Here is a 26,235-nt window from a genome sequence, read left to right on the forward strand (position 1 = left end):
ACCCATGGAAAGTTTGGGACTAGACGTCCCTAGGGTGGATGGTCATGATGACTAGGACTCTCTGCAGGACAATGGACCTGATAAGGCCCGATCAGGTGTTCAGATTTCCTGGGTGGGCTGGGACTTTCCTGGAATACCCAACCTTCTTGACGTCCCAGGATAAAATGTATTCCGTGGGGTGGTATGGGGTGGGGTGGGGGAGGAAGTCCTAGAGACACCAAAGGATACATCCTGTCCTGGTGTCTGGGCTCAGGCACACAGAGCCTGTGTCCTCCATCCCCCTTGGCACACAGCCGTTACCTACCATAGCTTTGCTGGAAGAGGCTCAGGTGGAGCCAAGGCTGACACCCAGGCAAGGGCCACTTCCTGCCGGACAGGAGCTGAAACGCTCTAGGCCTATGCCAAGGGCCAGACTGGCCCAGCAGACCCCAGTGAGCATTTTGAATCTTGTAACCTATCTCTACCTCCTGCCAAAGAGGGACACTAATCAGTCAACCAGTCTGGCTTAAAGTATTCAGATTAACTGCCATTAAATATAACAGTAGTGAACATATGTCAAGTAACACACACCTATCTACCTGCTAGGACTGTCTGAAAACATGAAAAGGATGACTCAGTGGGTAAAGGCGCTTGCTGCCAACCTGCCAGCGTAACCAGTTCGATTCTCTACACCCAACATGATGAATGGAAAGAACTAGATGCTAAGAGTTGTCCTGACCTCCACAGGCATGCTGAGGTAAGCACCCTTTCATGCATATACAATCAACCATTGCATATAAAAATCATTTTAAGAAGAAAATATGGCTAATCTTAGAGATTTTTCATAAACTCTTGGAAACTGGCATTGCCCCTTCACCCCATCTGTGTGTGTGTGTTACTGCACACTGAACCTATGGCTTCACACATGCTATATGCCCCACTACTGAGCTGCATCCTCAACTCTTCCTCCTCTATTCTTTTTAAAATTTGGAGTAAGGTTTTGTTAATATCCTTAGGCTGGTGGTGAGCTGCTCTGCGGCCCAGACTGGCCTGGTGCTTGCGTTCACCTTCTCTCAGCCTCCTGAGGTTACAGGCTGCAACCAGGCCCACTGTGTCCATGTTCAGGTAAAGGAACTCAGGTCCAGGAAGGGTAAGTCGTTCACCAGAGTCTCATGGCTCAGATGTGCTCAGGGGTTTAGCCTTGATCACCCCCACTCATTTGCCGCATAGCTATCCACTGAGCGCCTCTCTTTGCTTAGACTCCTGATTAACACAGGGTGAATAGAGCAGAGCAGGGGAAGGGTGGCTCACTGGCAAGGTCGGGCCTGGGGTGACACCGACTGCAGGGTCAGGGGTTCCCAGGTACAGTCTGTTTGAGGACTTAAGGCTTGGTCATCAGAGGAGAGCAGCAGGGTCATCCATCCCAAGACACAGGGAGCTCAGAAAGGGGAGGTGCTTAGCCATTCTGACCTCTGTGGGACCAGAGATGACTGATTGGGTGGGATCCAGCTTCTCTGCTTAGTTGGAAAGTCTGAAGGGGCAAGGTGAGGATGACAGCTTTGTCATCAGAACCATCTCAGGAAGGGCTGAGGTATAGCTCAGTGGTGAAGTACTTTCCTAGCATGCATGGGGTCGGGGGAGGTTCTCTCACAGAGCAGCTGCTCCAGGGGGCGGAGGGCACCCACATCCTGTCCCAGTACCACTACATAAACATCCACGGTTAGGACCCCTGCCATGGGGGCCTGAGGTTGAATAAGGCTGAGTTAGAACTGACTCAGTGGAAACCTCTGCCCACCGCTTTCTCCGGTGGGATGTTGTGGTCAAACTAAGGAAGAACTTCCCAACTGCTGCTCCGCACATGGCCAGCATGCGTGTCAAAGAGGCACTGTTGAGAGGGAACACTCATCCTGGGGCTCTCTCAGGCCACATCCTGCCCCAGAAAGGCCCTATGAGGTAATGAATGAGGGGAAACTTCAGGTCACAATAGGACCTGGACAGAACTGCTTTCAGAATCCTTTTATTGTGTGACACTTGTTTGAAGCTGTGGACAAAAGGGGAGCACTCCACTGGAGAGCACCAGGCCTCCCTGCGGCTGGCTTCCCCACCTCTTCACGGGGCCATGGGGGAGGTACAGGGGGCTTCTCTGAACAAAGACTAACTTACGTGACAACATCGCAGGCAGATATAAATAGGCAAACCAGCTTGTCAGCCAGGTCTGGCCACTCACACTTGTCCCTGGTGAGCCGGTTGGCCTTCACACATTCTTTGTTGAGAGAAAAATCCACATTCAAAAAGTCACCATTGTCGAGTGATCAGTCGTGTGGTTTTCATACATTCACACGACTGTGTGATCCTTCCATTCATCAATTCCGGAACATTCCCTCACTTCTAAGAAACCCCCTCCCTACTGACAGTCACTTTCCTTTCCCTCCTCCCCTTTACGCTACTTCCTGTCTCTGTGAATTCGTCTGGGTCACACATCAGGCTTTTGTGTCTGCTTTCTTTCACTTAGCTTAATGCTTTCAGCGTCGTCTGTGCTGAAGGACAAGTCTACCCTTCCCATCCGAGCGCGGATGACACCCCATTCACAACTCTGTCGTATTTGGTTTGCCTACTTCCACTTAGGGCTATTAAGGAGTTATTCTGCATGAAGAGCTGGGTAAAGCTTGTGTGTGAGCATGTTTTTAATTTTTTGAGTGTCTAATTGGAGCGGGACTGTGCAATTGTTTGGTAACCCTGCTCGACTTTTGGGGGGCGGAATGCTAAATTGCTTTCCAGGGGTAATACTATTTCACATTCCCACCATCAGTGCAGCTTTCGGTGACAACACAGCCTCACTACCTCGTGTGTGTGTGTGTCACACACGTGTCCCTGTGCACATTTGTGCTAGAGATAGCTATCCCCTGTTGGGAGGGAGCCAAGCTCTGAAAAAACCTTCCCAGGCTCCTGCTTGGTGTGGGAGTGAGGGCTGAGTGACAGAGGCCCCCAGGGTCTGCACAAACTGGTTTCTCTTCTGCCTCTCTCTGTTCCGCCTTTCTTGTTCCCTTGAGACCCCGATTCTAGGGTTTAGATGATGGCAGGGCTGACTCTCAGCCAACCTGTCTTGATTCCCAGGCTGAGGGAGGGCTAGTTTGGAGTGGGAGGTCTAGTTGAGCAGGATCAAGTCTGGCTGGCCCACAAGGTTCACGGTCTGTCTTGCTTTCCAAGCACAGAGCAGCCTGGAAAGGTTTACTCAATGAACTCATATCCTTAGAGAATCAAGTTGCAGCCCAGTGGCTCTTGATTTACATCTGCCTTGACTCACAATGTCCCAGGTGAGTCACTGGTCAGAAATACTATGTTCACATAGACAGGTTTCCTTTCTTTCTTTCTTTCTTTCTTTCTTTCTTTCTTTCTTTCTTTCTTTCTTTCTTTCTTCCTTCCTTCCTTCCTTCCTTCCTTCCTTCCTTCCTTCCTTCCTTCCTTCCTTCCTTCTTTTTTTCTGACATTCTATTCTCCCAGCATGCTCTTGGTCTAGTAAAGGCAAAGGTAGAACTTGGAAGGTATTAAAGGTGGATCCAGCCTGATAGGGGGCTCAAGTCTTGCCTAAGCATAGAGCCTTTTCTTTGCACAATGATCAGTGGGCTCAGAGGCCACACACATCTTTAGCCTCCACTTCAAGGCCTTGGGCAGCTTAAGGCTTGCCAGGGGCCTTGTGGCTCTGTGGGGAGGTGTCCAGACACCATTGTCTTTATGTTTGGCTTGCAAAGGGTAGGGTAATGTGTTGGGAATTCTGGGCTCTGACAGAGGGACAAACCTTTTCTCTCCTGCCCCTGACCCCCACTCAAGACACTCAGGAGTGACTCTGAGTGCTGGGAGGCAGTCCGATGCCTCTTGTTTTTTCAAGATAGGGTTTCTGGGTAGCCCTGGCTGTCCTGGAACTCACTCTGTAGACCAGGCTGGCATTGAACTCAGAGATCTGCCTGCCTCTGCTCCCCAAGTGCTGGGATTAAAGGAGTGCACCACCACCTCTTGACTCACACCTACTCTGGTGTCCACAGCTGGTCTTTTTTTCTGGTCTCAGGATTGATCTGTCCCAAGGCAGAATTCAGAGGTCCACCATGCAGAAACTTAAGTGGTTGGGGAAATTCCAGAAGGTGCTGTCTTTAAAGCACCTCCCAGCCCCAGCCTCAGGAAGGCTCACTTCCCCATCGTGGGCTCCTGTGGGGCTTCAAGGACAGTTTCTGGGTCATTAGAAAGGAGCCTCTGAGGTCTGGCTTTTCCTGGGGCCTGCCCTGGTGCTAAACACCGAGGAATTGGGGTTTTGACACTGCAAGATGCTAGTCATGGCCAAAAACCCCTCAACCCTGGTACTTGAATGGTCTCATGCATAAGCCCCCATGTTGCCCTAGCCAGGCCTTAGTGGCTGGAAGGATTGGCCTCAGGATGACATCAGGATACACCCATGAGGTCTGAGCTCTGTGCCTTTGGGACAAGCTCTCTAGTTAGGGTTGGGGTTCAAAGCTCTGACAGGCAGACTGAAGGTTCAGGTGATTCATTTATGAGGGAAGAGGGGCTCTATTGGTACACAGGTGTTACCAATCTAGTCAAAGTGACTCTTGATTCTTTTAGCTGGGCAAGGAAATGGACAGGGAGAGGAAGGACCTTTGCTCTGAGTGTCTGGCTGCTGCAGAGGTGGGTGCAGCAGGAAGTCAGAGAGCAGTAAGAGCTCCTGAGAGGACCCTAAGGGCTCTGTCAAACATCAGGAACGTTCCTGAAACCAGCAGCTGGGCCCAGGAGAAGCCTCCAAAATTCTTATACATCTGCGCATGGCCCCATCTTGCACAAAACTGGCATGGACCTCTGAGGCATCCAGGACTTCCACAGCCCCCCACCCCTATAGCAGATGGTAGCTGATTCAGCTTTTGCTTCTGTGTGGGTTTCCCATGAGCCTGGGCCAGGGATGCCTCTCAGACTCGTTCAGCGCTTGAGAGTCTCCTACTGGGGTCTGTCTGCCCTATGGCCCGTTTCTGCCGGCATCTGGGGAATTGTACCCCTCTTGCAGTCTCTGAATGAGCTATTGACATGTAACAAGAGGCTGTGGCCAGGAAAGAAGGAAGCCAGGTGAAGAGAACATGAGTTAAAGTCCACACCTTCCCCAGAACCATGGGCAGTCTGTCAGGGTTTGGGAATGGCCTGGGCTCCATTGTCTTTCCTCAGCCAATCTTGAAACTTCCCAGCTGAGCTGCTAACCTTCTCAAACTCAAGTTCAAAGAGGTGGACCTTGGGACTGAGACAGAAAGTGAGCTGGCCCAGGTCCTCCATGGCTTCAATTCCTCTTCTGAAGGAGGCTGGGTAGTACAGAGAGACAACATGAATTCTGAGTCGTTTGGCTCTGCTGGGGAGCAGGCTGAATTGTTAAGATGGTGGAAAGTCACACATTGCAGATTCTTCGTGACTTCTGGGCCAGCGTGTTTGACCCAGAGACCTGCACAAACACAGCATAAATGCCTGGTGATTTCTGCGACAGGAAGAGACTGGAAACACCCTTCACACGCCAGCAGAGAGTGCCGGCAGCAACTGTGACGTGGCCCTGTGCTGGAATACCATGCAACTGTAGAAAGGGAATGCAAACGTTTCCTGTGTATGAATTGCCAAACCACTCTGGGATTTTTGTTAAGTGAAAAAGCAAGTGCAAGTCATTTTAGAACAGAGAGAGTCATAGGTCACTAGGCCAGGGAGCAGATCAGTGTGCCCAGTGTGCCTACAGTCAAGGGAGAAGGGGAGCAGCTTGGGAGATGCTCTGGGTTCAGAGAAGAAACTGAAAATTGCTAGGAACCATGGGAAACTCTTGTGCTCCATACCACTGTCTTAGTCAAGCCTGTCAACTACTTAAACAGCCCCATTTGCAAATGTGGGAATGGAGCCCAGAGAGTGAGGGAACCTGCTCAGAGTCACACAGCAGAAAAAGGGCCAGAGAAAGAACCCACAAAACTGGATACTGAGCTTATGCCAAAATCACGTTAATCTTTTTTTTTTTTTTTTTTTTTTTTTTTTTTTGGTTTTTTGAGACAGGGTTTCTCTGTGGTTTTGGAGCCTGTCCTGGAGCTAGCTCTTGTAGACCAGGCTGGTCTCGAACTCACAGAGATCCGCCTGCCTCTGCCTCCTGAGTGCTGGGATTAAAGGTGTGCGCCACCACCGCCTGGCCACGTTGATCTTTTTTTTCCTTTTCTTTTTCGACAGGCACCCACTATGTAGCTATGAATGACTTGAAACTCACTATGTAGCCCAGGCTGGTCCAGAACTTATTGATAGCCACCAACCTCTGCCTCCTGAGCACTGGGATTAAAGGTCTATGCCACTACTATCCAGCCACTTGGTCTCTTCTATTTTTTCCCTTTAGAGTGGCTGCTGACTGGAATGGGGTGACTGGAGAGGAGAGGGATGGTGGAGGCTGAAATGGAACCCAGGAGGCTTGTAAGATCTGGAGACTTAGATGAGGATAAATGAGGCTTGTGATGTAGTCAGAGGCAGGGTGCTTCTCAAGCATGCACAGGTCTTGATCCTCAACATGGAAAAAAAAGCCCTTGAGGTCTTGAGGAAGACGGTGATATGGGGATTTAGGTGTAGAGTGGAGATATGTTTGGGCTCAAGAGATGAATCAGTTGTTTGCTGCTCTTCCAGAGGACCAGAGTTCAGTTCCCAGTATCCCTGTCAGGCGCTCACAACTGTCTGTAACTCCAGCTCCAGGAGATCCAAAGCCTCAGGTACCAGCATGCACATGCACATAGCCACAGGCAAGCACACATACATGCAGACAACTAAAGATAAGGAAAATAAACCTTTACAAATAGCTAAGAGATTTTAAGACATGGGAACAAGACTTGGTGGTGAGTTGGAGAGGATGTTGTAGAAGAGGGTGGAGCCCAAGGTCCTTGCGTCTGCTCATTAATTTATTCATGTTCCGGAGTATTGATCTGGGCAACAGGTGCTGTTCCCAGAGCTGAATTTGCATTTGTTATCAAATCAGAAGTCGCCCTGTCTTAAGGAGTTTCATCCCAGGTGTTGGAGATAGGCACTAAAGAGTAGGCAGGGGAAGGGGCTGGAGAGATGGCTCAGTGGTTAAGAACACTGTCTGCTCTTTCGGAAGACCTTGGTTCAATTCCCAGCACCTTCTGTAACTCCAATTACACCCCTTTCTGGTCTCCATGGGCACAGTATACACACATACATGCATACACAGGTATATATCCAGGCAAAATACCCATACATATACAATTTCCAAAAAATATGATGAAGAAATACATGAAATACATTCCCTGGGCTCCCTAAAGTTGTCCTCTAACTTCTGCACATACACTGTGGAATGCCCCATCCATGCACACAAAATAAACATGTGAGTAATTTTTTTTTGCAAGAAGAAACATGTTAATGATCGTTAGTTAAAATCGTGGGAAACCAAGACAAGTGAGTATGATGACAGTGACAGTCTCTACCAGGGAGGGGTCTAAAGTGTTAAGTGGGGTTGTCAGGAAACATTTGGAGAGATGTTGGAACAACGATGTGGAGAGGGCAAGGGAGAGAAGAGGTCTGGAGGGGGAGGGGAGCAGGTCTGATGTGTTTCAGAAGCAGAAGTGTGGCAGCTATCATTCCTAGCCAGCAATGTCCATCTTCTTTACTTCTGGGTCTAGAAAGGGCCACACCTCCCTCTGAGGCCCAGGCACAGTGTGCGATCCACTCTAGTGAGAGAGGAGAGATAGGAGAGGAGGAGGCGGGTAACCCTTCCAGGCTGACGCACATTTGAACAGGTGAGTGATTCTGTATTCCTACATCGTCTGATAGCAGTGATGCTCCAGATAACCTGGACTCAGGATGACGTCGACTCTGTGGATATGAGAGCATGCGTAAGAAATATATCTACTGGTCTGGGGCATCCTGAAGCAAAACCACGCCGACACTCATGTGTACAACAGGACAGGTTTTTACAGGTTGTGGGGCAAAAATAAGAGTAAAGGATGTCAACAGGGACATAGCGATAAAACCATTGCCTTCTAACTTGAGAGGAATGGGAAGCCATGGGAAAAGTTTAGGCAGGAGGGAGATGGGACCCCATAGCATCTTACTGGCAGCAAGCCAAGACTGACTGGGGCAGCAGCAGCCAAGGTCGAAGCAAGGATGCTGTCAAGAGCCTCTGAGATGAACCGGACGGGAAAGGACGATGGCATGGTCTAAAGTGGTGGCAGTGGCCAGACGCTGGTGTCCTTGAACACTTATCAGTGGATTAGAGAGGGAGAGGAGACCGGGGTGTTCCCACAGCTTTTGGTCAGGGCAAGAGGAAGGAGAGACTTGGGCTGGTGGGGAAGTAGGGATGAGGGAGAGGCTGGAGCACTGCAGTTGGAGCACTAGAGAGACTCACTTGATGGCCCACAGCCAATGGAAGACAGGTGGTCAGGCGTGAGCTTTGGTAGTACATACATGTTAGAAGATACTGCACGTGCCTCCCGCATCAAGGCCATGATGGGGGCAATACAGGTAGGGCAGAAGGGGCGTATAATAAGAACCTGGAGGTGATACCTAGCATGAACTAGTTTTATTTTGTCTGGAGCTACAGGCCTGAGGCCTCAAGGGTGCAGGAGCAGGAGTAGGCAGGGGAGGGGAAGGTCTGCCCCCACGAGAGGAGAAAACTAGAGAAGAAAGGCCAGGATAAAGTCCTGAGTGGGGCATCTCTGAGGGAAACAATGGAGGAAGGAGAAGCAAGAAGGGCCCGGTAGGTGGAGTGGCCAGGGAGGCAGAGTTCTGACTGGGCCTCTAGGGATCCAGGAGGCTATGTGGGTGAACAATCTGGGAAGAGGAGCCTAGGGGTGGGTATGATGCAGAAGATCTGTGCCCCATGTGGGCTGAACAGTGCCAGGCAAGCAGTGGCATAGAAGCTGTTTGGTCTTGGTGGGGTGCAGAGGGAGGCGGGTGATGGGGCAAGCGGTGATGAGGCTGAAGATAGCGGTAGGAACTAAGGGTTGTTGACAGTGGGCTTCTGCAGGATGGGATATTCAAGTGGGTGGGGGCTGGGACCGAGAGGAAGCAGAAGGAATTGAGGGGTGGTTGAGCGTGTATGGACTCAGGTGGGTTCCCTGGGGGTCACTCTAGGACACATTAAACCCAAGTGACCCCTTCTGTTTCCCTGGGCTTCTGAGAGCTGAGTGGGTTGGAAAGGGGAACAGACACAGAGCTGGGGAGAGGGGTAAAAAAAATGGGGGCTGGGCGGTGGTGGCGCATGCCTTTAATCACATACTCAGGAGGCAGAGGCAGGCAGATCTCTGTGAGTTTGAGACCGGCCTGGTCTACAAGAGCTAGTTCTGGGACAGACTTCAAAGCTACAGAGAAACCCTGTCTCGAAAAATCAAAAAAGGAAAAAAGAAGCTAGGAGCAGCAGGGGGCTTCTGGAGGAGGGAGGCTGGGACCAGCGTGTGGCTGGAGTGTTGGCCACACATTTCCTAGCCAGAGATGCCTACTGCCCTTGAGTTTACCTCCAGGGCTCACAGCCTCCCCTGGGCACACCCAAAGATGGCAGGGGGAATAGATGGTGGGAGGCAAACTTAGGGAGGGACGTGGCTTTAAGAACCTTTCCTATGTAGCCAGGTCTTACCTACTAAATCGTCAGAATAAACATCTGTCTGAGGGGTGGCTCCACGATTTCCTAAGAACCTGTCTACTTCCTCTTTCCTGGAAGCCAGAAGTATTTTCTTCTGTGAAGAAAATAAAATTAAAGCTAGCTATTGTACTGTACACACAGTAGTGGTCACTAGGCACTCGGTGGACCCTCAGATGACCTCCTGGAGAGTGTACCACTGTTCTCCCTTGATGGGAGAAGCTGATCGTAAGAAGACAGCGACCCGCCTTAGGGCGTACTGGGCAGCTAGACTATTGAGGCTGTTGTCATGGCCTGCCATGTGAGACTTGCTGTGAGGTTCTTTTATCTCCGGCACAGGCTGCACACATGCTGGTGTGGTTAGGTAAATCCCTGCTTTGCCTACCTATCTCTAGTGGTTTTCTATCCCTGTTACAAAGGAATGAGAGTTTCCATCTCTGGTCACAATACTTCAAGCAGGGTTCCACACTATAAGCTTGTGCTTCCTCCTTCTGGCTTTGAAGGTCTGGAACTTCTTCCTCTGAGGCACAGAGAAGAGACATGGACTCCACTGTGAGCTGGATTGTAGGTCCTCTGAAGGCAGGGCTAAGCACTGAGCTTTAGGCTCTATCTACTTCTGTGCTGAAGTACTGGCAGTGGTTGTTGTCCCAGGAGGCCATTCGTGAGGGGAAAGGGGGTCTGAAAGAAAAAAAAATGTAGAAATTTCTGCTCTTCTCATCAGTCCTCCAGAGAGGCACCTTGGGGCCTGTGTGAGCTCAAATCCTGGGGTGCCTATGAGGCCCTTTATCACACCCCTTTCTTGTGCAGCAGCTCAGGGGCCCACAGCGGGAGGTAATAGCAAGGTTGGGAAGATTTCCTCAAATTTAGAAGGTACCTAGCCCAGGGACACAGTACTCTCAGTACACAATACCTGCAGGAGCTCCTTCCTCCGTGAGTTGTGTCTGTGCTTGTTCCCTGAAGTCTTCAAGGCCTTCCTCTAATGTCGCCTTTGGGGACACCCTCCGTGACCAGCTTCCTAGCTTCACTTCTGTCCTCCCTTTTCTACTTTGTTTGTGCCTGAGGTTGGGGTCTGTGTGTTCCTCGGGGACTTATATTTGTTGGGGGGGGGGCATAACCCATGCCTGCTGGGTTCTCAGAGTCTCCCCAAACAGCTTGGGAATGTCTGGAGGTAGAAGGCTTTAGTGCCTTGGCTTCCTGGCACGGACTTGACCTGTGTGTGTGCTTTATCTAATCTCCCTAATGCCTTTACAGGGAAATTTTATTATCTTCACTTCATGAACGAAGCTGCTGGGAACACGAGGAGGCTCGCGTGTAGTCACCCAGGGAGTAAATGGTAGCGAAGGATTTGAAACAGAGGCTCTGTGAGAACTGAATCTGAGGTGGGTGTCCTGGCTTCAGTGAATGTGGGATTTGGTGGGGGGTGCATGGAAGAAGGAATTGGGGCTGGGGAGCATGCTGGCAACGGATAGTATCCTCCATGGCGAGGGATGCTGGCAAAGGGGAAGGCACCAGGAAAGGCTGGCCAGTGGAAGAAGCACAAATACGGAACAAAAGGGCCCCAGATGTGCAAGTGGGGAGACCCCGATGAGGGCGCTTATGTCTGCTGTAGCTTCTCTGGGGACTGGCTAACATCAGCACCAGGCTGTGCAAGCCTGCTCCATACATTCAAAGAAAAGCCTCTCCATGGCTTTTCCATATTTAAGAGGAAACCCTAACGAGGTAGCATCTGCTGTCTGGCTTGCCTCTGTTCACCCCATCCTTTTGCATGCAGTCTGCTGGGACCCTGCGCCCACTCCAGCACTTCTGGAGCCCCTAGTTTGTCAGGTCTGCCTAGCTCTGCTTTCAGTGTGCTCTCTCCTGGCCTGAGTCTAAACCTTTCCCTGGGGCAGAGTCCTCGTGGACTCCTATTTCTAACCTTTTCTGGGCCCAGGGCAGGAGCAAAAAATGGAAACCCCATGTGCCATATGTCTAGATACTTAAACGGTGTACATCAAGCCAACACACTGCTAAACAGAGAGCATGCGCTCTCCGCCTACACTGACAAGCACACGGACTAGTACACCCTCACACCACCCTGGGAGGCAGATCTCACTTAGCAGTCGTGGACTCTTGGAGTGCAGTTTTGAAAAGAGGCAGCATCATGGGGGGTGGGTGCCAACTCTTCCCTAGCGCAGTGACACATGTCACTGACCCAAGGTACATACCTTGTCGCCACAGGCCATTCCCATACTTAGCAACCCTGGCTCTTGGCTACCTCTTAGTCCAGGCAAAAGACCCATACAGACTACACAGTGAAGCTTGGGTGTCCTTTAGGCAGGGAATTCTGGGTCCTTCACTGGGGGGAAAGAGAGTGGTCTTGGGGAGGCATGTCCTTGGCCTTGACCTTATGGGACCTTATGACTCTGAAGGAGGCTAGAGTGAGCTTTTCTAGAATGTGGGATCCAGAGCTGGGGCTCTTGCTGCTTAGCTGGGTTCAAGGACTCTGCTACCCTCCAGGCTCTCCCACTCCAGTGTGGGCAGACTTACACTCTGCCTGCACCCCACATTTGAGGCACCCACTAGCCATTGTGTTCACCGTGCCTCACTGAGCCTACAATTGAGGTGTCCATGACCCTCTCCTCTTCACTCATACCAGGGCTTCTCCCCAGCACCAGCCCTCCTTTCCTACCCAGTATGCCTCTCTTCCCTCCAGTGAAAGAGGAGAGGGGGCTATAGACACCTGTCCTCTTCCTGTCTGGGACTCTGGTCTCAGCCAGCCCATGTCCTTGCTTGGCCTCACTTGGCCGTGTATACACCCCAGTCCCAAGTCCCCCTGCTTCACTTGGACCCTGAAGGCAGTGGGCAGCCCTCCCCAGCTTGTGCCCAGAAAGTGGGGCACCAATTCCACTTTAGCCAACGTTTCTCGCTCACTCAGCGGAAAAGCTGCAGCTTCCCCGAGGCTCCCAAGCCTCACCCTGCACTGACAGCTCCCTCCCTGATGCTGTGTGACAGGCTGGTGTCAGGGCTCCCACACCCGCTACCCTGCCACTGCTGCCTCCTGCCATGGGGCACAACATCTGCCACGCGGGCACCAGGCATCTGCAGCCCCTCCGCTCCCCATGCTGCCACCTCTTGGCTCAGTCTTTCAGGACTTCCTTACTACGGCCCCTTCTGCTTGTGTTGGGTGAATGGGAGGAGGGCAGAGTAGGGGGATGCTGAGGACACACCATCTTTCCATCAGCAGAGGAAGGCTCTGGTTCTGGTAAGGTGTCGGGCATTCTAAAGAGCGAAGCAGGTTCTGAGCTATGCCCACATCGGGCTCTGAGCAGCCCTGACTCCAAATATATAATCAGGAACCTGCTGAGCAGAGAACTGGGGCCAGAGAGCTCGCATAGCTGGACGCCGCCTCAGGATCTGACTCCTAAGACACAGACTCTCCCCATCTCTCTCGGCAGGCCGATGGCCTTATTCTTGCAGTGTCAGCATTTCATTGTCCCCGCCCCCTCCCCACAAAGGCTTGGCTGTGGTCCTGTAGCCAACGTGCTCAGCACCAGACAGTTCTTAAGGCAGATGCTGCTGGCTGAGTGGGGACCTGGAAAAGTGGGTACCCACCCAAGTATGCAGGAGAGGTATCTTCCTGGGCACCTGTGGCTTTTCTGGGACAGATTTGCTCTGCCTTATGTGGTCCCTCCCCCTCCTTTCTCTTCTCCTTTCTCCTGGTTAGACCTGTCAGCAGAGGGACTCCTGGAGGAAGGAGTGTGGCTCTGATCCTGTCAAATTCATAATGGACTGTGAATAATGGACCGTGAGCCCAGACCCTTCCAAACCAGCTGATCCTGTGGGTGAGGTGAGACACGGGCTGGATGTACTTGTAAGAGGATTCCATGGGTCCATAGCCCCTCTACCTGCTGTACCTGCTGCCTGTCCCAGGGTCCTTTTCCTTCTTCATTGCACGAGCATTACCCCCTTCGACTAGCTCTCCTGACTACAAAGGGCTCCGTCTGCATCTCAGGGAAGCACTTGCCATAATTGGTCCTTGTTCTGAGTGGAGACCTCTGGGAACTGGGGGGCCTTCTAGATTCTACTTACCCCATGGGGACTCAGCCTGTTCTTGCAGGAGGGGAGGAGTTCATGGTATTCTGGCTTGTGTGTGAGCTTCTTGTCTGAGAAACAGGGGCTCAGCCACATCCCCTGTTAGACACAGTCTGACCCTCCCCACTCCTCTGTTTTCCTGTAGGACCAGCCCAGCTGCATCCGAGTTGGGGGCTCAGGAAGGAACTGAGGATCTGACCTCATGTCTATCTGTCCAGGCCTGTCTGGGGTGGAAAGGAGTCAAGCTGGAGGCGGGGGAGGGGGGGTGCAGGACGAGCAGCTGCATGTGACCCAGCCCCTGGGTAAATGGCGAACTGGGTCCCCCAACTGAGGGACAACCCAGGCTACACAGGAGCTGCCCTTGCCTCCCATTCCAGCCCTTCTCCATCGTGTGAAGAGGGATTGACCCAGGAGTAGCCGAGGTGGACACCAGGCTTCAAGGTACCACAGGTCTAGGAGCCATGAGAAGGCAGTTTGGGGCTAGAGCCAGGCTCTCCGGCAAGTAAAGCAGAAGCCTGGGCTCCCTGTCTGAGGACCAGACACTTCCTCTCTAGGGACTGCACCTTTCTGATGAGATCCCCACCTGCCTGCCTGCCCCGCCCACTCCCTCATCGCAAGAGCAAATGAGGTGATGCAGAGACTCTGAAAAGCATAAAGGTGGCATTATTTTTAGCAGGAGTCATATTTGACTTGCTAATTAGCCTCCTAAAAATAGCCTCATTTATTATAGCACAGGGAGAACCCTGGGTAGGAGTTGGCGCCCTGGATCCTTGGTGTGGCTCTTTGGCAGTTGTGCTGTGTGACCCTGGCTGGGCCTTGACCTCTCTGAGCAGTTAAGCAGTTAGAGTATCCCTGAGGGCTACTGGCCCTGAGTCTGGACTGGCAACCAAATTTGAGACCAAGGAGGAGACTTCCTCCTGTCTGGAGTGAGATCGAGGATTCCTCTGAGTCATGGGGTAGAGCAGTTGGTATCACCGAGGCTATCTGGAACCTGCTGGGGCATTTATACAAGCCTGTTTTGTCTTAATCATGGGCCCTACACTTGTCCTCACCACAGAGCCCAACCATCAGGAAGCAAATGAGAATGGTCAGAGGGAGGCCTGGGGCTGGGCAAGGTAGAGAGGGACGGACGGGTCACCGTGTGACATCCAGCCAACTGGAGAACGCATTCTGTCCATGCTGTTTATTGAGTATGTAGTGTGCACCTGGCACTGTATCCCATGCTGCGAAGATAATGGGACAAACCAGACTGGGTCCTGGTTCTTGTTTTCCTGGTCCTTCAGATCCAGTGGGAGGGAACAGGCAATCACCATGTACACAACGGAAGTCTTGGTCTGACCACAGAGAGGGGTGTCGGGAAGCGTATCATGAGGATGACGTAGAGGGAAGGCCAGGGAAGGCTCCTTCGGGGGTGACACGGTTGAAACATGGATGGATATTAATAACTAGGCAAAGTGGGGTTGTGAGTGGGGACCCTAAGCAGAAGAGGGAGCCAAGTCCGATGGTGAGGGGAGTGGAAGGAGTGGACGAAGTTGGGGTCTTTGCCTCTACCATCAGTGTGGTACCCGGAAAGAAAGGCAATTTTCCATTGGAAGCCCGAGGTTCAAGCCAAGGACCATAGCAATTGAAACTGGGGAAGGGTGGAGGCAGTGGGGAGGGAAAGGTGTGAAACTGAGAGCGCTGGGATGAGGTGGATTCCGTTTCAGAGTCAGCATGAGGTGGTGGGTGAGGTCGCAGTGATGGCTGCTGATTCACAAGCACGGCGGCGGCACCTGCTTCCTTGTCCTGTTTCTATTGCTCCTAAGGAAATGCCCATCAATTGGTCATGCGATTCACGAGTTCCTCCACCTAGTGCCAGTCAAGCGAGTGCTGCCCTGTCCCCAGTGTTTGTCCTGTCTCTATTCCCAGGTCTCTGCTGTCGCTCCTTAATCCTGGCCACTTTGGGCAGTAGAAGACTGCAGGGTGAGGCTGCTGGCTTTGATGGGGACTTCACTAAAATTGTCTAGATATAACAGCAAAGTGTCAGTGAGGGGGGCACTGGTGAAGGGGCCCTCAGAGGACAAACTAAGCCAGCCATAATCCCTCCCATTCACCTCTGGGGCCTCCTCCCATGAAGGGGCCTAACAACTGGCCCTGGGCTGACCGGACAGGGCTCAACAGAACATCTCACACTGGGGCCTCTCTAGGTGGCCAGCTGTGGGAGATGCTGCCCCAGGAGTGGCTGCACCCAGGTCCCAGCTACCTGCCTTTTTCCCAGGACACAGTAAGACTGGGGTTCAAAAGAGGCTCATCAGAAGCTCTCTGGTCCTTCTTGCCAGATGGGGGACTATGGAAACAACCAGGTCGATCAGCATGGCCTGTGGGAGCCTTGTGACCTCTAGTCCCCAGTCCTCTGTCCCTTCTGTCTGCCCTGGGGCCAGGCTCTAAAAGTCTGCTTGTGAAATGAAATCACCAGTAAGGGTTTTAGGACTGATTTTTTTTTTTTGAGTTTTTCTTGCTTGGACAGGCCACACAAGGGTCTCTCCTCAGGGTCCAAGTGTATCATCTCTATTCCTGGAGCCCCCCTGACTGACTCTTTCCTGTCCAAGGCTGAGGCACCCCTGTCTCCCCACAGCAGTTGGACCGTCACTCTCTATCCCAATGTGATTTCATGGGGACACAGCATGGAACCTCTGAGAGCTCCTACTTAGGCCTGGCTTCTTTTTCAAGACACCTTTCTATGCAGCTGTGACCTGGATACATCCTCTTCTCCAGCCTTTCCCCTCTTGAAAGTGGATAGAGTTGGGAACATTTCTAGAATGTTCTTTCTGCTGGTGAACACACAGCACAAGAAGGGAAGGAGGACTTTTTCCTTTTGTGCACAGATGAGAAAGAATGAACCCTTTTTGTACCCCAGCCTTATTGTGTCCTGGGAGCCAAGGTAGGCGGCCGGAACCTGGCTGAGGCCTCTCTGGGGGCAGCATTGCCCCCTACTGGCCACCTAGAGAGGATCCAGTGTGAGATGTTCTGTTGAGGGCTGCCTGGTCAGCCCAGGGCTTGCTCTTAGAACCCTGCATTGGAGGAGGCCATACAGGGGAATGGGAGGGACCATGGCTAGCTTAGCTTGTCCTCCGTAAAATGGGATAGTAATACTCAACACCTAGGCTGGCTTGATGACTACACAGACTAATGGTGTATTTTGAAGAGAGCGCTGCAGACAGCTGAGCCATCTCTCCAGTCCCATGGGATACTTGTTTTTTCCTTTCCTTTCCTTTCCTTTCCTTTCCTTTCCTTTCCTTTCCTTTCCTTTCCTTTCCTTTCCTTTCCTTTCCTTTCCTTTCCTTTCCTTTCCTCTCTCTCTCCCCCTCCTTCTCTGTCTTTCTCTCAGTTTTGAGACAAAGTCTTATTGAGCATTCAGACTGGCTGAAACTGGCTATGCAGATAAAGCTGGCCTCGAACCCACAGAGATCTGTCAGCCTCTGCCTTCTGGACTAAGGGCCTGTGTTAGTACACCCTGTGGGAGGCTTGTTTTGATGAGAGAAACAGCATCCTTCAGAGTCCTGAACAATGAGACTTTCTCTGGAGGGGGCTGATCTCCTGCCCCAGCAGGTGTGAATGGCCCAGCCTCTCTGAAGGGTAGGTGCCCCACGCAGTGGGTGGTAACAACAGACTCAGAACCAGAGGCTACCTTCTAAGCTTTACCCAGTTGCACCCCGGTGGTGACCCCAGCTCTTGGAGAGTCAACTACTGCGTGGGCAGAGGTTTTCCACTTGGCCAGGAGAGTTCTCTTCCTTTCTAGATGCAAGGCCATTGCTGGGGCGTTTCGTCTGGCTCCTTCATCCCATATCCACTCAGGAATGGGTGGGCTGAAGACTTCCTGCCTGGTTGGCACTGAGGGAGTGGCAGAGGGAGGGCTCCTGCGACATCCCAGCTGGCCTTAGGGGCTGCAATCCCAGATTGGCCTCCGGGAGGGGCTCCTGCCATGTTTCTTCAGATGTGTAATTGGAATTGCATGGGCTTGGTAATTAGGGGAGGCAGCAAAGTGTTCTAGAAACGACTGTAATTATAGTTACAAGCCAGCAGCTAAGCCAGGAGTTTCGGTGATCACCTGGGGGGACTGGCTGAAGGGAGAGGGGAGATTTGGCTACTGAGCATCTACTGTGGGCCAGATGCCTATTACGAGTGTCAAGAGCCAGACACCAGGCCCCTCCACAGATCCCCAGGGGCTCTAGACACCCCTACAGGCCTGGAGACCATCTGGCTTCTGGCCCTAGTATGACAGAGGGGAGAAGCCTAGTGGAGAGTGGGGACTTGGCCAAAGTGACAGAGCATCAATAGCAGAACCAGGGTGGAACCCAGATGTCCTCTCAGCCAGAGAGACAGCCTCACAACTTTGGTTTCTGTTCTATGCCAAACTCTCTCTCCTTTCCCGCCATCTCCTCCCACCAAGCTTGGCTTACCCCTTGTCCCCTCTCCGGGGTATGGTGACTCTTCCTCCACCAAGCCCCCCCTCCCCCGCCCCGAGCGCCCTGCCTTGAGTGGGTCTGTCTTCTCCAGTTTCCAGCAGGGGGCTGTGCCAGCTTGTGTGAACCTGAGAACTGGGAATTGTTTTCAGGGATTTTGTGAGCACGTTGTTAAACACAGCTCCTGTTAATAATTAAGTTACGTAAACTTATAATTAAATATATTTATACACACTGGAAACATCGTTTTCTAACTTGCTGCATTTTCCAATTATCTGCGCGCATAGGTTACTTGTATCTGGCAGTGGAGAACCCACTGATGGTGGTGTAAACCCACTTAGGGTCTGGTGGTGTTACACGGGGGCTCCTGGCCTGATGTGGTAGAAATATAGACACTGCAGTCCCCACCCCTACCCTTCCCACCCCTGAGCCCAGAGAGAGAGAAGGTTGTTGAAGTCTCCAGCTTCCATTGGCTCACCTTTGACCTTGTAGTCTCATAGTAGGCCTGACACAGAGCAGGGGCTCAGAGGATTGGAACAAGAGGAGCGAGAGTGTGGGTATTGTCCCTGAATGTGTCATTACCTGTTCGTAACAGCTGCCATCAGGGCCGGCCCCGGGTGAGCACCGTGAGTCCCATGGAGGGGTCTGTGAGTTAGCTGGGAGAGCTGCTAGCCCAGGCAAGGGCTGCAGGGCCCCAGAAAACCAGGTAGGTGTGGGTGGTTTTGGCAGGATTCACAGGCAGCTGGGCCCAGGGAAGGTCCTGCCTCTTCCTGCCCCAAATGGTCCGGGCAAGGTGCCACCTTCCGATACCCCTGTTCACCAGGTCGCAGCAGGAAGATGGGTGGAAAGGCTTTGAAACTGGGCCAGCTGCCAACGGGCATCTCAGGGGTGAAGACTGTCTACCATACACAGGACAGGCTGAGCAGTTCCACAGTGGAAACATAGACTTGGATACCCAGGCATAAAGTTCCCAGGGGCCCTTGAACCCGAGTTGAGCACAGAACTCACTGAAGGTGAAAGGAGCAGGCAGCTTGTTCACAGACAAGCCCCTTTCATAAACTCTGGGACCAGCATAGAGCATGTGCAACAGGAGTGGCTCAGCGAATGGTGGTCAAACCAGGAAAACAAGAACTTAACTCAGAAAAGGATTGGGCCTCAGGCTTGAAACCACAGCCACTTTTGCCTGACTTCATTTGGGGCTTAAATTTTTGTGTGTGTGTTTGTGTTTTGAAACAGGGTCTCACTCTGGCTGTCCTGTAATTCCTCTGTCGACCAGGCTGGCCTTGAACTCATAGAGCTCCAAACACCTCTGTCTCCTGAGTGCTGAGATTAAAGGGGTGTACCCTGTGTTTGGCTTTTCACTCGGGGCTTTTGAGGGAACACAGGTAGGACCTACAGAAGGGGCCTGTGCTGGTAAGCCCTAGGCTGGTGGGGGAGACCTCAACCACCCTTCCCCTCCTCCTCAGACCACAGTCTCTCGGTAGCAGTTAAAGCTGCTGGCTGCCTGAGCCAGGAGAACTGTAGAGAGGATAGGTTAAACCCGGCTTCACACAGTCTAGCCAGAAAGGAACAGTGACAGGTGGCAGGTCTATAAGGGTAGGTACAGTGGCAGAGAAGGGGTGGGTGGGGGTGGGAGGGGTGGCTTTGGCTCCCACAAGGCACATGGGGTTTCTATGTGAGGGAACCCAGATTTCTGATCTTTCCTAGCTGCTCAGCTAGAAGCCTTTACCTCCTTCTGGAACTGGCTTCAAAGAGCCCAACAGAACTACGTCTATGGAGAGCCCCGCTATCTTCTCTGTCTTTCTAGTCTCCCTCTTTGAAGTAAGGAGCATTACTCAGACTGAGGCACGTTGCTTGGCCCTGGAGCTCATGTCCCACATTTCCTCCCTGATCCTGTGTCTGCCTCCCTGTCTACATCTGCAGAACAGATGAAGTGCGATTGCCATCTTTCACATAGGGCTTCTGGGAGAATCGAGCGAGTCAATGCCATATAAATCACTTAGAGAGATGACTGGCCTCAAGTAACCACCTGAAACAGGCGGACTCTATCTGAACTGTTTTTTACCAAGCTTCCCACGTCCCACCTGAGTTGGTGGGAACTTGCCCAGGGCTTTTCCTCTCCCATTTTCTGCTGCCCTCTAGTGGAACTCATCAGTATTGTCCTGGGAACACTGAACTTGTCTGCAGAGACCGTTTCTTTCTTCAGATTTCAATGGAAATTTGTCATTTAAGAAGTGGTTGACTTTTGTATAGACTCAAGAACTCTGTATTCTTCAGCCCAAATAGAACTCATTTGTGAGTTGTCAGTTTGTCTTCTTTTGTAACTGTAGTTAAAATGTAGTCGAAATGCAACAAAGAAATGCCTTTGTACCTTTTCTTTCTTGACATTGACAATTGACCCTTGGTAGGTTTTACCTGAAACCTAACAGAACACACTCCTGCCAGCATCCTGCCGCTTAAGATCCTCCAGACTTGGGGGTAACCGTCAGCCTTTCTCAAGTTCTCTCTCTCCCCCCCTCTCTTTCTTTCTTCCTTCTTTCCTCCCTCCCTTCCTTCCCCTTTCCTTTCCTTTCCTTTCCTTTCCTTTCCTTTCCTTTCCTTTCCTTTCCTTTCCTTTCCTTTCCTTTCCTTTCCTTTCCTTTCCTTTCCTTTCCTTTCCTTTCCTTTCCTTTCCTTTCCTTTCCTTTCCTTTCCTTTCCTTTCCTTTTGAGAAAGGGTTTCTCTGTGTAGCCCTGGCTATCCTGGAACTGCTCTACAGACCAGGATGGTCTCAAACTCAGAGACCATCTGCCTCTGCCTCTTGAGTGCTGGGACTAACAGTGTGCGCCACCATCACCCAGCAAGTTCTTATCCTCTGTCCTACAGCAATAACACTGCGACCTTGTGTGTTTGGCTCCTGGCCTGTCAGTCTGCTTTATGCTGTAAAGCATAGAACAGAGTTCCTTCTTCCAGGTCTGGAGGCTTCGAAGCTCGAGAGTGAGGGCTCCCATCTGCTCAAAGGCTTCTTGCAACACCGTGCCTTGGTGGAAGGTGAAAGGGCAAGCAGGGACATGGAGGAGCGAGAGGAACTAAACTCTGACACAGAAGCATCCTTCTCAAGGGCAGAGCCCTCAACTCCTAACCACTGTTATTATTGTCATTATTTTGAGATAGGGTCTTAGCTCCCTAATTACCTCTTGCAGGCTTCATCTCCCATTACTGTTGCATTAGGGATTAAGTTTCCAATGCAAGAATTATTTTTGAGATGGTTAATCTTTTAAAAAAAATGTTATTAGCATATGTTAATTATACATAATAATGGGCTTCATTGCGACATTTCACATGTGTACACATTTTCATCACAGCCATTCCCATTACACTCTCTATGCCCTTCCCACTCCCACTAATCCCTTTCTCTCCCCAACAGTGTGTGTGTGTGTGTGTGTGTGTGTGTGTGTCCCCGTCCTGGTGAGTTTCATTAGGGCTGTTTACAGCGGCACGGACACCTTACCAGTGACTAGACCACTGAAGGAAATGCTTCTTCCTTTCCCATCGGTTGTTAACCGTGTATACATCCTTGGCGAGGGCTGGGATCCCATAAGCCCTAACCCCATGACAGGGTGTCAGGGGACTCAATCTTGTCCAGCGGATGACATGTGGTGTCAGTTCAAGTGTACAACAGCCATGTCACGCCTGGAAGTCACCATTTCACACTTCTCCCCACCCCCTCCTCTGCTTTCACATCTTATGCCTTGTTTGTCCCTCCCTGGGCAACGTGTGAAGCGGCGGGGCTGGGACGGATGTAGCTGCCCTGTTCATAGCTGGGCATTCAGTATTGACCAGTTATGTGCGTTTCTCTGACCAAAGCTGTTAGCAGCAGCATTCTAGGGGCAGAAACGTTGCTGTTTGGAAGGCTACATTGCAGACACATCATGTTCCCTTAGCCAAACAATAGCTGCAACTTCTTCACTATGCCCTCCCCAGCCACTGACTTCCGATGGGGTTTACAGGACCAGATTGCCCCCCCCCCCATGTAGAGCGCATGGCAGACAAGCTACTCCTGCCCAGCGGACTCAACTGCCTAGTTAGTTGGTACCGTTGCAGGCAGGGTCCACAGCGAGTAAGACTAACAATGACAATTCTCCCTTAGCAGCCTGTGTAGCTCTTTCTGGCCCAACAAAGGCCAGTCAGTACGAAGGAAGCTTCCAGTGCACTTCCAGCTTGATCCAGCTTGATTTCTGTATTCCCTGGGGTCAAGGAGTAAGGCGCTTTAGGGACACACTCATCCACGACACGGCTTTTCTCTCTGGCACCTGGTTCCGAACCTGTCTGTACACGGCAGGGACTCAGTGAGTAACTGTGGGTCCATAATGGACTCTCTACAACCAGGTGAGAAGAGAAAGGACCACCACAAAAGATGGGGGGAGCTTGGTTCTTTCTGAGCAAATCTGGGGCCATGTGCTCGTGTGCCTGAGGACAACATGGTTAATGGCCACTCTAGATGATGCCAACAAAGATTCCGCCGCACCTGCACCAGCTTTCTGCACCTCCGCCCCCGCCCCCCCCCCCCGCAGTCCTTTCAAAACCCACATCTCTCAGTTCATTCAGGTTCTACCCCCTCCTTCTCAGCTACCCCCATCCCCCAACCCGTCAGAACCCCAGCAACCCCTATATCCAATGAGGAAGCCTCTAGGGTCCGAGCTCCGCCCCCTCCACCTGCCTTTGCGGGGGCTTCGCTCAGCAGAGTCTGCTATGCAAAGCCTTAAGCTCCGCTGAGTACCGTCCGGTTCCGCTCCGGGCAGGACTGAAGGCGACGGCCTCCGGAGGGCCTGTGCAAATGTATACTTTGAGGTCTGGCGGGTACCCCAACCTCCGGTTTTAGGATCGCCCTTCCTAAAGGTGACACTTGGCTTCTTGCGTGCTCTCTCCAGCTGCAGGAGCTGGAACTGGGAGCAGCTGCCGCAGGCATCCCTATCCAACTCCTGTTGACCGTCTCTCAGGGCATCAGACTTCTGGTAAGTGGGGGTTTGGGACTGCTAGGGTCAGCTTTGAGTCCACGTAGTTTTTACTGTGGGACTAGACATAGAAGGCTATTTAGGATACACACACACACACACACACACACACACACACACACACACACACAGTTCTCTCTCTCTCTCTCTCTCTCTCTCTCTCTCTCTCTCTCTCTCTCTCTCTCTCTCCTCTCTCTCTAGTGCTCTTTGGGTCGGAGTTTTCTCTCCTATGCCGTTATCTGGTCTTCCGAAAAAACTCTGAAATACTCCACTGTTCCTTAGTACTGTCTCCCGAACTGACCTCTTTCAGATCCCAGCTGTAGAGCATCGCTGCCCAACTCTGTTATTGTGGACATTGGCTCCACCCAGTGGCGAGAAATTGCATTTCAGCAGATCATCGTTAAAGTGGAGGCTTTCGGCCACTGGCTGCCTATGACTCCCTGGATATCGAAGAAGACAGGAGCAAGGTTTTTTTCTCTGCCTCAGTCCTTGCCATAGATATGGCTGAAGGTTGACTCACTCCATCCTTCTATATGGATCTGAAGGGAGGTTGGGTACTGTGCCCTTGTGTCCAGTGTCTGCCTTTCAAAGTCCCCCTTCAGGGCACTGTCCTCGTGCCATGCAGAAGCCTCTCCTGTCAACTCACACCAGTGCCGCCTGCTTGGCAGGTAGACCCTCAGTCACAGAAAAAGCACCCGCAACTTCTCTGTGTCCACTAGGAACCCAGGGCGTGTGGCCTCCCCTTTAGCCTGGGACCCACTCTCCGGGAGGAAAGAAACGGCCATGCTGGTTCTGAGAAGCACTTGTTTGGGGTTCTGTGCCCTTTTCAGCTTTAGCCACTGGTTGCAGTAAAGATGTACTCTGTCAGGGGATGGGGGATGGGTGGCTTATTAGCTAAGAGTGCTCATTGCTCTTCAGAGGACCTGCATTGGTTCCAGCACCCACCTGGGTGGCTCATGATTGTTTGCAATTCCAGCTCAAGGGGTCCAGTGACCTCTCCTGGCCTCCCTAGGCACCCTTACATATGTGGCACATAGAGACATATGTATGCATAGAAAATAAAAATAAGTCTTAAAAAATAGTACTCTTGTCACATGAAGTGACATGATGTTGCTTCTGGGTCCCCGTTTTGACTTCCCAAATCCTTTGCCACCAAGGTACCGCTGAGGCTTAAGTGTGTATGTATGTAAGGGCATGGTGTGTGTATGGTGTGTGTGTGTTTGTGTGTGTGTGCTGTATGTATGTATGTATATATGAGTCAGGTATGTGTGTGTGGTGTGATGGTGTGAGTGTGTGTATGTGGTTTGTGTGTGTGTGTGTGTGTGTGGTGTGGGTAAAGACACAGTGTGTGTGGTGTATGTATATATGTGAGTCTGGTATGTGTGTGGGGCGTGTAAGGGCACAGTGTGTGTATGGTGTATGCGTATGTATATATGTGGTGTGTGTATGTAGTGTGTGTATGTGTGTGCAGTGTGTGTATGTGTATGTGCAGTGTATGTAGTGTGTGTAAGAGTACAGTATGTGTGTGTACATAGGACTCCGGGTCTGCTCACTAAGGAGCTCAGTACTGGGCATCCTCAGAGGCCCACGTGAGCATGATAGTTAGAAAAAATGCTTGGTCCTAAAATAAGAATTCTGCCCAAATGGAAAACCAATAAATTCCTAATGAAATAGCCAACTGTAACATTTTATCAACCTCATTAATTCTTAAATTTAGTATCCATAAAAGTTTCATTACATTTGAAAGAATGTGTGGGCTAGGTTTCTCTTTGTGGAGTCCCAATTACAAAGCAGCTGCTTCTAGCTGAATAGTTTCAGAGAAAAATTGTAACTATCCTTAGAAAAACAACAACTTTAGAGCAAAGTTTAGTATTTTATTTAGCACATGCCTTGATGGGGAGGGAAGTGGTCCAGAGTTCAAAAGCCCAGGCTTACAGGGATGCTGAGCTATCAGTATCTGTGAAGGAGACAGGTGGACCATCAGGGAGTGGGTACAGAGATGGTGTCCTCCTTGCATCCTGGCAGCAGTGTGCTGCTGTGACCGTTCACCTTGTTGGGGAGCAAGGAGGTGCTGAGCAGGGCCGGTGACTGAAGATCAGTGCTTAGGCTGCAGGTCAACCCATGGGAAATTCAGGTGGGTACGTTCTCATAGGCTGCTGCAGTGGGTGGGGCTGGGGCAGGTCCTTAGAAATGTCACTTGCTGGGAATATGCTCTGGGTAAAAATTTCACTGGGTGAAAACTTTGCTGGTACTGGGAGGCAATGGTCACATCTCAGCTATTGCTCTCTGTGTGTGTATGTGTGTGTGTGTGTGTGTGTGTGTGTGTGTGTGTGTGTGTGTGAAGCTGGCCACTCTTTGCCTGCAGGTGTCTTAGGGACACATCAAAGGGTTATTAGTCTTCACTCTGTGGATGTTTTCACCAAGTGCCTATATTCTGTTCTTTATCTTTAGGTTGCCACGTTGTGCCCATAACACTTGTTCTCAACTCCAGCAGAAGTTGCTCCCTCAAAGAGTCTCGCAAGGACTTTGTAAGAAATCGACATCTCCTGCCTTCCCTATCTTCTTTGGATCGGTGATTCAGAAATTTGAGCTCACATTTCCTAAACCGCCATTGCTAAGACTCCAAATAAAGTCCATTGACGTTTTCTGTCTCTGTGTTTGACTCAGTTGATAGTTTCCAGGTCATATCTCCCCCTGCCTTGACCTCCAAGTCCTCACTCATCCCAAAGTTTCTGTCAACTGTATTTTATATCTTCTTTCCTTTTTCTTTTTCTGGACAGAGAAATAGATCAGGATCCATTAAAAAATAGGTCCAAGGGCTGGAGATGCAGCTGAGTGTAGGAAGCTTGCTCAGCCTGGACACGGCCTCAGGTTGGTCCCCACCATAGCAAGGAAGAGAGGCTAAGTCCTATGAGGCATGAGGTACTCATAGGGAGTCTCAGGTGCTTATGGGACTAAGGCAGGAGGATCACGTGAGCTAGGAGTTTAAGACCCCATCTCAGAAGAAAGAGAATAAGCAGAAACAGGCAGGTAAGATGGACAAGGGGAGGAGTCACCAAAGCGGGGCTTCTTTTCTTTCCTTTAAGATGTGAACCGGTCAGTTGTTACAAGCCCCTGCCTGGGC

At 51.3% G+C, this 26,235-nt stretch overlaps 1 long non-coding RNA gene across 7 annotated transcripts; it reads left to right on the plus strand.

Moving 5' to 3' along the window:
- Positions 1 to 244: 244 nt before the first annotated feature.
- On the plus strand, positions 245 to 25,766 carry LOC126507513 (uncharacterized). Of its 7 annotated transcripts, XR_007593565.1 has the most exons (7): positions 245 to 431; positions 586 to 736; positions 10,856 to 10,983; positions 13,308 to 13,430; positions 23,028 to 23,111; positions 23,422 to 25,245; positions 25,563 to 25,766. It is a non-coding gene; the product is annotated as an uncharacterized lncRNA (long non-coding RNA). The 7 variants fall into 7 exon arrangements; XR_007593563.1 differs by lacking the exon at positions 13,308 to 13,430; XR_007593569.1 differs by lacking the exon at positions 13,308 to 13,430 and having other exon boundaries at positions 23,422 to 23,779.
- The last annotated feature ends 469 nt before the right edge of the window (positions 25,767 to 26,235 follow it).

This window comes from Alexandromys fortis, unplaced genomic scaffold (assembly GCF_014885135.2).
Source record: "Alexandromys fortis isolate MF-2015 unplaced genomic scaffold, M_Fortis_MF-2015_v1.1 scaffold_70, whole genome shotgun sequence".
Taxonomy (NCBI): Eukaryota; Metazoa; Chordata; class Mammalia; order Rodentia; family Cricetidae; genus Alexandromys; species Alexandromys fortis.